The sequence below is a fragment of the Balaenoptera physalus genome (genome assembly GCF_965194825.1).
Source record: "Balaenoptera physalus genome assembly, chromosome: 18".
NCBI lineage: Eukaryota > Metazoa > Chordata > Mammalia > Artiodactyla > Balaenopteridae > Balaenoptera > Balaenoptera physalus.
The window spans coordinates 4,100,384-4,111,130 of record NC_138899.1 but is presented as its reverse complement, the minus strand read 5'-3'; positions in this window follow the sequence as shown (position 1 = coordinate 4,111,130).

The window sequence follows — 10,747 nt, the reverse complement described above, 5'->3', positions numbered from 1 at the left end:
AAGAAGTTTTCTCTTTCTGTTTCATAAGCCAAACTCATTCCTCCTCTATGCGTTTACCTATGTCCGGTGATTTAACTGCTAGGTGGAATGTCCTCTCACCTTGCTAGGCTCCCAAGCTCATCACCCGAATTCAACATTGTACTGGAGGTTCCATGCAGGACAGTTAGGCAGGAAATAGAAAGCATCTAGATAAGAAAGGGAGAAGTAATATTATATTTACAGATGATGTGAGCTTGTGTATAGGAAATCTTAAGGAATCCACTAAAAATATGAGAACTAATAAACTCAGCAAGGTTGCAGGATTCAAGATCCATATACAAAAATCAATTTCATTTGTATACACCATCAATAAACAACCCCCAAATGAGAGTTTTGTAGCTTGGACTATGTACCCCAAAAAGATATGTTGAAGTCCTAACACCTGGTACCTATGAATGTGACGTTACTGGAAATAGGGTTTTTGCAAATGTCATTAAGATGTAATTCAAATGAGATCCTTCAGGAGTAGGGTGTACCATTAATATAATATGACTGGTGTCCTTATCATAAAAAGAGAAAAGACATAGAAACAGACATACATGGAGAGGAGAATAACATGTGAAGACACAGACAGAGGAAAGATGGTCGTGTGGCAATGAAGACAGATTGGATTTATGCAGCAGCACCAAGGAATGGCAAGGATTTCTATCAGCCATTAGAAGCTAGGAGAGAGAGTATGGTCCTGCTGACACTTTGATTTCAGATTTCTCTCATTCAGAACTGTGAGAGAATGAATTTTTGTTGTTTAAGTCACTTAGTTTGTGGTTCTTTGTTATGGCGGCCCTAATATATTTTTAAAAATTCCATTTACAATAGCACCAAAAATAATGAAATACTTAGGAATGTACTTAGCAATAAAAGCAAAATGTCTTCTCTGCAAACTACATAACACTTTTTAAAGAAATAAAAGAAGACAAATAAATGGAAACTAATCACATATTTGTAGATTGAAAAATTTATTATTGTTAAGATGGCAATCAAGGGATCAATCCAAGAAGAAGATATAACAATTGTAAATATTTATGCACCCAACATAGGAGCACCTCAATACATAAGGCAAATGCTAACAGCCGTAAAAGAGTAAATCGACAGTAGCACAATCATAGTAGGTAGGGGGCTTTAACACCCCACTTTCACCAATGGATAGATCATCCAGAATGAAAATGAGTAAGGAAACACAAGCTTTAAATGATACATTAAACAAGATGGACTTAATTGATATTTATAGGACATTCCATCCAAAAACAACAGAATACACTTTCTTCTCAAGTGCTCATGGAACATTCTCCAGGATAGATCATATCTTGGGTCACAAATCAAGCCTTGGTAAATTTAAGAAAATTGAAATCGTATCAAGTATCTTTTCCAACCACAACGCTATGAGACTAGATATCAACTACAGGAAAAAAAACTGTAAAAGATACAAACACATGGAGGCTAAACAATACACTACTAAATAACCAAGAGATCACTGAAGAAATCAAAGAGGAAATCAAAAAATACCTAGAACCAAATGACAATGAAAACACGATGACCCAAAACCTATGGCATGCAGCAAAAGCAGTTCTAAGAGGAAAGTTTACAGCAATACGATCCTACCTCAAGAAACAAGAAACATCTCAAATAAACAACTTAAACTTACACCTAAAGCAATTACAGAAAGAAGAACAAAAAGAACCCAAAGTTATCAGAAGGAAAGAAATCATAAAAGATCAGATCAGAAATAAATGAAAAAGAAATCAAGAAAACAATAGCAAAGATCAATAAAACTAAAAGTTGGTTCTTTGAGAAGATAAACAAAATTGATCAATCATTAGCCAGACTCATCAAGAAAAAAAGGGAGAAGACTCAAATCAATAGAATTAGGAATGAAAAAGGAGACATAACAACTGACACTGCAGAAATACAAAGGATCATGAGAGATTACTACCAGCAACTCTATGCCAATAAAATGGACAACCTGGAAGAAATGGACAAGTTCTTAGAAAAGCACAACTTTCCGAGACTGAACCAGGAAGAAACAGAAAATATAAACAGACTAATCACCAATCACAAGCACTGAAATTGAGACTGTGATTAAAAATCTTCCAACAAACAAAAGCCCAGGACCAGATGGCTTCACAGGCGAATTCTATCAAACATTTAGAGAAGAGCTAACATCTATCCTTCTCAAACTCTTCCAAAATACAGATTGCCAACAGACACATGAAAGGATGCTCGACATCACTAATCATTAGAGAAATTCAAATCAGAAATACAATGAGGTATCACCTCACACCAGTCAGAATGGCCATCATCAAAAAATCTACAAACAATAAATGCTGGAGAGGGTGTGGAGAAAAGGGAACCCTCTTGCACTGTTGGTGGGAATGTAAATTGATACAGCCACTATGGAGAACAGTATGGAGGTTCCTTAAAAAACTAAAAATAGAACTACCGTATGACCCAGCAGTCCCACTACTGGGCATATACCCTGAGAAAACCATAATTCAAAAAGAGTCATGTACCACAGTGTTCATTGCAGCTCTATTTATAATAGCCAGGACATGGAAGCAACCTAAGTGTCCATCGACAGATGAATGGATAAAGAAGATGTGGCACATATATACAATGGAATATTACTCAGCCAGAAAAAGAAACGAAATTGAGTTATATCTAGAGAGGTGGATGGACCTAGAGTCTGTCATACAGAGTGAAGTAAGTCAGAAAGAGAAAAACAAATACCATATGCTAACACACACACACACACACACACACACATATAGATTGCATGTATATATATCTATATATCTCTCTCTATATATAGATTCCATATATATATATATATATATATGGAATCTAGAAAAAAAAATGGTTCTGAAGAACCTAGGGGCAGGACAGAAATAAAGATGCAGACGTAGAGAATAGACTTGAGGACACAGAGAGGGAGAAGCGTAAGCTGGGATGAAGTGAGAGAGTGGCATGGATATATGTACACTCCCAAATGTAAAATAGATAGGTAGTGGGAAGCAGCCGCATAGCACAGGGAGGTCAGCTCGGTGCTTTGTGTCCACCTAGAGGGGTGGGATAGGGAGGGTGGGAGGAGACACAAGAGGGAAGAGATCTGGGGATATATGTATATGTATAGCTGATTCACTTTGTTATAAAGCAGAAACTAACACACCATTGTAAAGCAATTATACTCCAAGAAAGATGTTAAAAAAAAAAAAAAAAGATGGCAGTACTCCCCAGTTTGATCAATGGATCAAAACACTCCCTATCAAATGTCTCTTTTTTTTTGCAGAAGTTAACAAGATGATCTTAAAATTCATGCATAAATGCAAGGGATCTAGAATAGCTAGAACGATCTTTAAAAGAAGAACAAGGTCAGAGGTCTCATATATCCTGATTTTAAAACTTGCTGGAAAGGTATAATGGTCAAGACATACAGGCATAAGGATAGACATATAAATCAATGGCCTACAACTGAAAGTCCATAAATAAATATATATTTACAATTAACTGATTTTTGACAAAAGTGCCAAGATAATTCATTGTTGAAAGAACAGTCTTTTAGCAAATGGTGTTGTGTCAACTGGATATTCACATTCATACGAATGAACTTGGACTCCTACATCTTACCATATAAAAAATTAATTAAAAAGGGAGTAAAGACCCATGTGTAAGAGCTACAGCTGTAAAACTCTTGGTAGAAAATGTAGTCACATCTTTGCAACTTAGATTAGACAATGGTTTCTTGGTATGAAACAAAAAGCACAAAGGACAAAAGAAAAAAAAATAGATTAATTGGGCTTGATTAAATAAAATATTCCTCAAAGGACATTATATATTATCAAGAGAGTGAAAGACAACTTATAAAATGGGAGAAAATGTTTGCAAATCTTATATCTGATAAGGAACTTGTTTCCAGAATGTGAAGAGCACTTACAACTCAATGATATAAAGACAAACAACCCAATTTAAAAATGGGCAAAGGCTTTGAATAGACGTTCTCCAAGGAAGACATACAGGTGGCCAATAAGCACGTAAAGAGATGTTCACTCTCATTAATAATAAGGGAAGTGCAAATCAAAACTACAATGAGACACTTCTTCATATCCAGTAAGACAGGTGTAATCAAAGAGACAGAAAACAATGTGTCAGCGAGTGTCCGCGAGGATGTGGAGAAATTTTGAACACTCACATTGCTGGTGGGAATGAAAAATGGAGTAGCCACTTTGGAAAACATCTAGCAGTTCTTAAAATGTTGAAAATGGAGTTAGCATATGACCAGGATCTGCACTACTACGTATGTATCTAAGAGAATTGAAAATATATGTTCATACAAAAACTAGTACATGAATGTTCATAGCAGCATTCTTCATAACAGCAAAAGAGTGGAAACAATCCAATAGCTAATGATTGAATAAATAACATGTGATGAATCCTACAATGTAATGTTATTCAGCAATGAAAAGAAATGAAATTCTGATAGATGCTACACATAGACAAACCTTGAAAACATGCAAAGTGAAAGAAGCCAGTCACAAAGGACTATTCATTTGCAAAGTCCAAAATAGGCAACTCCGTTGATATAGAAGGTAGATTAGTGGTTGTCTGAGTGTAGGGGTATTGGGTGGGGGGGAATGGGGAGTGACTGTTAATGGATATAGAGTTTCTTTTGGGGAAGATGATAATGTTCTAAAACAGATTGTTGTGATCAGTCTGTATCACAACTCTGTGAATACAGGGTTTAAATGCATGAATAGTGTTGCATGTAAATTATATTCAATGAAGCTGTTATAATGGGTGAGACTAGGAATATTCTAAGTAAAAACTCTTGGATTTAAATGATGGTAGTGGATCTCAAGAGAAGTGGATGGATTCAAGATATACTTGGAGTGTAAGCAATTGTGGGAGGTCCAGAAGACTAGAATGAATACATGTATATCTCTGCCTTTCATACCTGGTTGATTAAAAGAACCCAAGAATGTTTTGGGAGAAATATCAGGAGTTCAAGTTAAATTCATAATGAGTTTGAAGTGCCTACTAAAGAAGGTGTGAGCATTCTTCATCCTTTTCAGCTGCCTAGCACCTGCCCTTTGCTTTGGCAGATGTTCCATCTGATGGGTCAGAGCTGGATGCTCCTCTTGCAGCTGTGATGACCCAGACTTTGTCAACGAGGTACACGTGGTGTCAACCAGGTAGAGGCTGGTGATGTGGGAAAGGAAGGCCATTATAACATCCATGCTAATGTGGCAGTAGCAGTGAGCCCCAGCAGCAGCCAGATGCAGATTTCAGAGCCTCCAGCACCTATGCTTCTAGCAGCAGGTACCCAGAGCTATGACTGCAAGTGGTGGTCTGTGCCCAGTTGTAACAGCAGTGGTATTTTTATGGGCTCACTTCTGTATTGTGATTGCGAGAGGTGTATATATTCAATCCTCCAAACATGATTAAGCATGCTTCTCTAATTCTTTCCATAGATTCTGCAAGTTACCCTAAATCCTTTCAATAGAATCCTTTCTATCTGATTAGCTAGAGATGGTTTATGTTGCTTGCACCTAAGAGAAACCTGAGTGGTATAACATCCGAAAGAAGATGCTGAAAAGGCCGTTAGGTTTGGGGAAAGAGATCGGAGCTGAAGATATGAGTGTGAATAGCCATCAGTGATACTGTTGATACAAGAACTGGTGGTGCACAGCAGTGTGATTGTACCTAATACACTGAACTGTTTATCAGAAAATGGATGAAATGGTAAATTTTGTGTTATGTATATTTGTCCACAATAAAAAAAAAAAAGAAAAACAAGAAGGAATGGATGAGAATGTTTAGGGCAAGAGTCTAAAAGGAAAGGAGAACGTAGGACCTAGGCTGAGGCATTTGAACCTTTAAAGGAGAGGAGAAAGAGATATGTCCCTAAAGGAGAAAGAGAATGAGGTGTTTTATTCAGCTCTGCGGAGTAGCTGGCACTGGGGAGTCTTGGAACAAGGTTTGTAGCCTTGTTCCAAATCTGAATGAATGAATGAGTTTACTCCTCAGCTGGGGAGCTCCTGAGCTTGTTGAGTGTTAATTGCGTCTGTAATTACACATGGGTTATAAAACTTGGTGTATAGCATCATGGTGAACAAGATTAGCAGTTGGGGTCATGGCATAGAACAGCTCCTTTTATTATAGTGCAGAGTCCACAGGAATCCAGGGTCCAGGACGGAGACTGAGAGACACAGTACTGTTTACTCTGCACGTAGTCAGAAACAAGGCGCCGTTGCCTGAAAACACTTTTATTCAGTCTTCACCTACAATCATATTCCCGACATACAATCTAATTCAGTTTATTGTTTCTCTGACAAGTGAGATTTCTTCATGAATTTGGGCCACGTTATGTAGCTATTATCAACAACCTTCACGACGATCGATTGCCACACCTTTCTTTACTTAGTAACGTCCACCCCGCTAAGGTGGCAATAAAAATAATGGCAAAGTTAAGTCTTATATTTTCTTTTTTTCCTTACCTGGATACTTAGAGGTGGCAGAAGTGAACATATATATGATTAGGATAAAGTGCAAGAAAGCGAGATGATGGCATTTAGGTTTAGACTTTCTGTTACTGTGAAATTTTAAGATTTGGAATTATAACCACTCATTGGCCAAGAGCAGATGATCAAGACAGTTTTTGATAATATTGACTCTGCTGCTTTTGTAGCAGCTGAGAGACAGAGACAGACAGACCGACACAGAGTTTCTGGCCTTTTTATTCTGTCCCATTGACTTCTCTACCTTTATTTCAGTACCACTCGCTTACTTATTAAAGCTTTCTAGAACGTTTTGAAATCGTTTAGTGTAAATCCTCAACATTTATTCTTTTTCAAGATTTTTTCACTATTCTGAATCATTTTCATTTCCATACAAATATTGAAATGTTATTTTCTTTTAAAAAAAAACCCTTCAAATTGATGAACTATTTGGGTCAAATTAATATCTTAAAAATATTCATCTTGAGGCTTTCTTTAAGTTCTCTCAGCATTCTTTTTAAATTTACAGTTTATCTTCAAATAATTTTAGACCTCTTCACATGAAATTTGAGAACCTATAAATGGTATACTTATGTTCTTACCCCTCTTGCCTTTGTGCTATTTTGGTCATATATTTTGCTTCTGTATATGTTATAAATTTCACAACTGTAATTATTTTGTCATTAGTTATCTTTTTTTCTTGTGGTAAAAGTCACAAACATAAAATTTACCATCTTAATCAGTATTGAGTATATGGTACCTTAGTGTTAACTATATGCACTGTGCAACGGATCTCTAGATTTTTTTCATCTTACAAAACTGAGACTCTCTACCCTTTGAACAACTTCCATTTCCCCCTCCCCAAGCCCCTGGCAACTATAATTCTACTTTCTGTTTCTTTGAATTTAACTACTTTACATACTCCGTGTAAATGGAATCATGCAACATTTGTCTCCTTGTGACTACTTCACTTAGCATAATGTCCTCAAGGTTCATCCATGTTATAGCGTAAAACAGGCTTTCCTTCTATTTTAAGTATTCCATTGTGTGTATACATCACATTTTCTTTATCCAGTCATCAGCCAGTAGACATTTAGGTTGCTTCCACCTCTTGGCTATTGTGAATAATGCTGCAATGAAAATAGGTGTGCAAATACCTCTTTGAAATCTTGTTTTCAATCCTTTGGCATATATACTAGGAAGTAAGATTTGCTGGATCACATAGCAATTCTTTTTTTTTTGGTGCGTGTATATATATATATATATTTAAATTAATTAATTAATTAATTTTTGGCTGTGTTGGGTCTTCGTTTCTGTGCGAGGGCTTTCTCTAGTTGTGGCAAGCGGGAGCCACTCTTCATCGCAGTGCGCGGGCCTCTCACTATCGCGGCCTCTCTTGTTGCGGGGCACAGGCTCCAGACGCGCAGGCTCAGTAATTGTGGCTCACGGGCCCAGCCGCTCCGCGGCATGTGGGATCTTCCCAGACCAGGGCTCGAACCCGTGTCCCCTGCATTGGCAGGCAGATTCTCAACCACTGCGCCACCAGGGAAGCCCAGCAATTCTATTTTTAATTTTTCGAGGAACTTTCATACTGTTTTCCATACTATCTGCGCCATTTTACATTCCCACCAACAGAGCACAAGGGTACCAATTTCTCCATATACTTGCCAACACTTTACTTTCTTTCTTTTTTCTTAATAGTGACCATTGTAACGGATGTGAGGTGGTATCCCATTGTGGTTTTGATTTGCATTTCCCTGATGATTAGTGATGTTGAGCATCTTTTCATGTGCTTGTTGACCATTTACAAATTATCTTCTTTGGAGACAGGTCTATTCAAGTCCTCTGTTGATTATTAAAGCAGGTTATGGGGGGATTTTTGTTGTTGTTGAGTTGTAGTTTTTTATGTATCCTGGATACTAATTCCTTATCAGATCTGTGGTTTGCAATATTTTCTTCCATTCTGTAGATTGCTTTTTCGTTTTGTTCATTGTTTCCTTTGCTATGCAGAAGTTTTTAAGTTTGACGTAGTTCCATTTGTCTGCTTTTGCTTTTTATGCCTGTTCTTTGGGTACCGTATCTAAGAAATCATTGCCAAATCCAACGTCGTGAAGTTTTTCCTGTATGATTTCTTCTAGGAGTTTATAGTTTCAGGTCTTACATTTAGGTATCTAATCAATTTTGAGTTGATTTTTATATATGGTATAATATAAGGGCCCCATTTTATTGTTTTGCATGTGGATATTCAGTTTTCCTAGCACCGTTTGTTGAAGAGACTATCTCTTCCCCATCGTGTAGCCCCAAAAACTTTGTCAAAGATCATTTGACCATAGATGTGAGCGTTTATTTCTGTGCTCTCTCTTAAATGCTGTTCCATTGGTCCATGTGTCTGTTTTCATGCCAGTACAATACTGTAAATTTGTGCTATGTTTTAAAATCAGCAATTGTAAAGACTCTATAGTTTTTTTGTTCGTTTTCCTGTGAAGACTCTAGTTTTGTTTTTTTGTCTTTCTTAAGATTGTTTTAGCTACTTGGAGCCCTTTGAGATTCCATATGAATTTTAAGATGATTATTTCTATTTCTGTGAAAAATGCCATCGATAGTTCGGCATGGACTGCATTGAATCTGTAGATCGCTTTGAGTATTACAAATATTTTAACAATATTAACTCCTTTAACCCATGAACGTGGAATGTTTTTCTACTTATTTGTGTCTCTTGTTTAATTACTTTCAGCAATGTTTTATAGTTTCCAGTGTGTATGCCATTTACCTACTTGGTTAAGTTTATTCCTAATTATTTTATTCTTTTTAATGCTATTGTAGATGGGAGTATATTCTTAATTTCCTTTTCAGACGGTTCATTGTTAGTGTACAAAAACACAACTGATTTTTGTGTGTTGATTTTATATTCTGCAACTTTACTGAATTTACTTTAACAATATTTTTGTGGAATCTTAGGGTTTTGTCCGTATAAGATCATGTCACCTGTAAACAGACAATTTTACTTCTTCCCTTCCAATTTGGAAGCCTTTTATTTCTTCTATTTGCCTAATTGCTCTAGTTAGGGCTCCCAGTACTGTTTTGAATAGAAGCGTCAAGAATGGGCATTCTGGCCTTGTTACTAAGAGGGAAAGTTTTCAGTTTTTCACCATTGAGTATGATGTTAGCTGTGGGCTTTTTAAAAAAATTTATTGAATCATAGCTGATTTACAATGTTGTGTTAAGTTTTGCTGTACAGCAAAGTGATTCAGTTATACCAATACATATATGTATATTCTTTTTCATATTATTTTCCATTATGATTTATCACAGGATACTGAATATAGTTCTCTGTGCTGTATGGTAGGACCTTGTTGTTTATCCATCCTATATATAATAGTTTACACCTGCTAATCCCAAACTCCCAATCCTTCTCTCCCCTACCCCCATCCCCCTTGGCAACCACAAGTCTGTTCTCTGTCTATGGGTCTATTTCTGTTTTGTATATAAGTTAATTTGTATCATTTTTTTTTAGAGCCCACATATAAGTGATATATGATATTTGTCTTTCTCTAAGTGACTTACTTCACTTAGTATGACAATCTCTAGGTCCTTATGTAACAACTTAAATGGGAAAAGAATTTGAAAAAGAATAGATACATGTATATGTATAACTGAATCACTTTGCTGTACACCTGAAACTGTCACAACACTGTTAACTATAATCCAGTATAAAATAAAAAGTTAAAAAAAATCTCTAGGTCCATCCATGTTGCTGCAAATGGCATTATTTCATTCTTTTTTATGGCAGAGTAATATTCCATTGTATATATATACAACATCTTTATCCATTCACCTGTTGATGGACATTTGTTTCCATGTCTTGGCTATTGTAAATAGTGCCGCTGTGAACATTGGGGTGCATGTGTCTTTTTGAATTAGAGTTTTCTCTGGATATATGCCCAGGAGAGGGATTGCTGGATCATACGGCAACTCTATTTTTATTTTTTTGAGGAAACTCCATACTCTTCTCCATAGTGGCTGCACCAGTTTACATTCCCACCAACAGTGTAGGAGGGTTCCCTTTTCTCCACACCCTCACCAGCATTTATTATTTATAGACATTTTGTTTTTGGCTGTGCCATGTGGCTTGTGGGATTTTAGTTCTCCAACCAGGGATCGAACCCGGGTCCTCAGCAGTGAGAGCACAGAGTCCTAACCACTGGACTGCCCGGGAATTC